We start from the raw sequence: 3114 nt of genomic DNA, 5'->3' as shown, positions 1-3114 counted from the left end.
GTTTTGTTATAATGGCTAGCAAGGTAGGAAGTAGCCAAACCTTCAGATTGAAAACTTTAGTTGGGCACAAGTGTGGAAGGGCTTTTGGTAGCAAAAGTGCAAGTGTAGAATGGATTGCACAGGTTTTGGTTGACAGGTTTGTGAATGTAGGAGGCATGACAGTGATTCAAATCATAGATGAAATAAAGAAGTCATATAGTGTNGNAATAANTCATTGGAAGGCTGGAAGAGCTAAGAAAATTGCAATGGATTCTTTAGTGGGTGATGGAGAAAAACAATATGCTCGTCTTTATGACTATGTGGCTGAGTTGTTAAGAGTAAAGGCTGGAACCGTCAAGATTAAGGCCATCCAACCCCAACCCACCTTGCCACCAAGGTTTGGGTCATTTTACATGTGTTTGGAGGGCTGTAAGGAGGGGTTTTTAGGTAGTTGCAGACCTTTCATTGGGGTAGATGGTTGTCACTTGAAAACAAGTTATGGAGGTCAGTTGTTAATTGCAGTAGGAAGGGACCCTAATGACCAGTACTTCCCACTAGCTTTTGCTGTGGTAGAAACAGAATGCAAAGACACATGGATGTGGTTTTTGACACAGCTCCTTGATGATATTGGAGGCATGGATTGTCAAAGGTGGATCTTTATTTCAGATCAGCAAAAGGTACTCTTTATTTAAGAGAATGATGATGCTATAATATTGCTTAATTTTCATATCAGCATGCTGTAATAGTTTCTTCGTGCTTTAATATTGCAGGGATTAATGTCAGTTTTTGATGATATCTTGAATGGAGTGGAGCACAAACTTTGTTTACGCCATTTGTACAGCAATTACAAGAAAAAATTTGGTGGTGGCTTGCTCATTAAAGACCTTATGATGGGTGCTGCAAAGGCAACATACCATAAGGAATGGGAAAAAAAAATGAGTGAGTTAAAAAAATGTGAATGTTGATGCTTTTAATTGGTTAATGAGTATACCCACTAAATATTGGTGTAAACATGCTTTTAGTGCATATCCTAGGTGTGATGTGTTGATCAATAACTTGTCTGAGTCTTTTAATAGTACTATTCTAGTAGCAAGAGACAAACCCATAATTTCAATGATGGAATGGATTAGGTCATACATAATGAGTAGGTTTGCCAGCCTTAAAGAAAAACTTGATACATATTCTGGTGATGTTATGCCTAAACCAAGGAAGAGGTTGGATAAGGAGGTTGAAAAGAGTGGCAATTGGCTTCCTGTTTGGGCAGGGGTGCAAAATTTGAAGTAACTCATGGCTTTACAATGGATAAGTTCATAGTAGATTTAAGTAATCACACTTGTACTTGTTACTTTTGGGACTTAGTGGGAATCCCATGTAGACATGCTGTTGCGACAATTAATTACAAATTAGAAAACCCAGAACAATATGTTCATCCTTATTATAAGAAAGATGCGTATAGAACATGTTATGCACCTATCATAACTCCTATCAATGGGCAACAACTTTGGCCTACATCTGAGTGTGCACCACTACTTCCTCCCATATATAAAACACCTCCTGGGAGGCCAAAAAAATTAAGAAGGNGTGAAGCTGATGAGTATGTCAGCCACTCAAAATTGTCCAAGAAACAAATTNCAATGAAATGTAGCAGTTGCAATGCTTATGGCCACAATGTTAGAAGTTGTAAAAAGGGGCAGAAAAGCAAGGTATGAGATATGGAACTTTTATTTACTCCATTTATTTACAGTATTTGATATGTAACTACCTTACTCATTTCACAGGAAATAAGGAATGCCTCTGCAACAACTTCTACTTTAGTTGCAAGACGATCTGCATCAGCTGGAAGGGCTGCAGCTGCATCAGCTGGAAGGGCTGCAGCTGCATCAGCTGGAAGGGCTGCAGCTGCATCAGCTGGAAGGGCTGCATCTGCATCAGCTGCAAGGAGATCAAGAAGAGATGAGGAAAATATTCGTCAAGGGGGAACAAGACTGGCTGGACACATTATAGGGTCTCAAGCAAGTTGCAATTGATTTTCTAGTGTAGGAATGGACTTTTTGTACTCAGTCTGACCCACTTAGGGAGACCATTAGTAGTGGGTACAGTATTTTTTGTNATGTACATTAAAGTAGTCAGGGACCACATGCTATTGTTGGCTGAATTATTGTGTTGTTTATTGTGCTGAAGGACCACTGGGACCACTTTGTCAGGCACCATTACTAGTGTTGTATTCGGTGCTGCTATATTATTCAATGTCTGGGACCACTTTTATATTATTCAATGTGTTATATTCAATCTTTTATTCGATGCATCATTCATATTCGGTGCTTTATTCTGGCTAAGTTGTGTGGAGTGTTTTAGACATTTCTATTTGTAAAAGATTGTTTTGTTGATACCAACATCATCTAATTTGACTAAAGATTATATTATTGGAGTGTTTTGGACAGTTCTATTTGTTGTTTTTTTATAACTGTGATATAGCTACCAATATAGAATAGTTACCAAATTTTGAATATAGAATATAGAATTACAGCTGATGCAAATTGTATTTCTGTTTGACTGATGCAAATTGCTGAAGTTGTGGTATAAATTTAGTCTGATCTGTTATTCTAAATGTACCAAAATGCTTAAGTAAAGCTTTCTAAAAAAATCTACCAGTAAAGCAATATAATGCTGATGCATTTACAATGGTCATATGTTAGAAAAGCTAAAAGTTGCATTCATAGCTGCAGTAAACTGATCTGCAGAATTTTCCTAACAGTTGCTTTCAATCATCCAAATTACTCTCTGCCACTTGGAGCAAATTTCTTTGACTGTATTAAGTTCAGTTTAATTGTGTTCAAGTTGAATTAGTTTTGATTGCAAGATTTGGCTAGTATAGTTGCTTAAAAATGCTGGTAGCAGAACTGACATTGTCCAAATCTAATACACTTGGAATTTTGGATGTAATTGTGGTCAAACAAGTTTGATTTAGTCATTCAAATATGCTTGAAACTGACTGACTTGACCAATTGCTGTTCTGCAAAATTTGCATATGTTACTTGCTAAATTTTGGGTCAAAAACTGTAACAGTGCAGTGAACACAATTTCTGTTTCAATTTCTAAATTGAATTTGATTGAGTGGATGAATTGAGGATGTAG

The sequence above is a fragment of the Vigna radiata genome, chromosome 3 (assembly GCF_000741045.1).
Source record: "Vigna radiata var. radiata cultivar VC1973A chromosome 3, Vradiata_ver6, whole genome shotgun sequence".
Taxonomy (NCBI): Eukaryota; Viridiplantae; Streptophyta; class Magnoliopsida; order Fabales; family Fabaceae; genus Vigna; species Vigna radiata.
Note: the sequence above shows the minus strand (reverse complement) of the source record.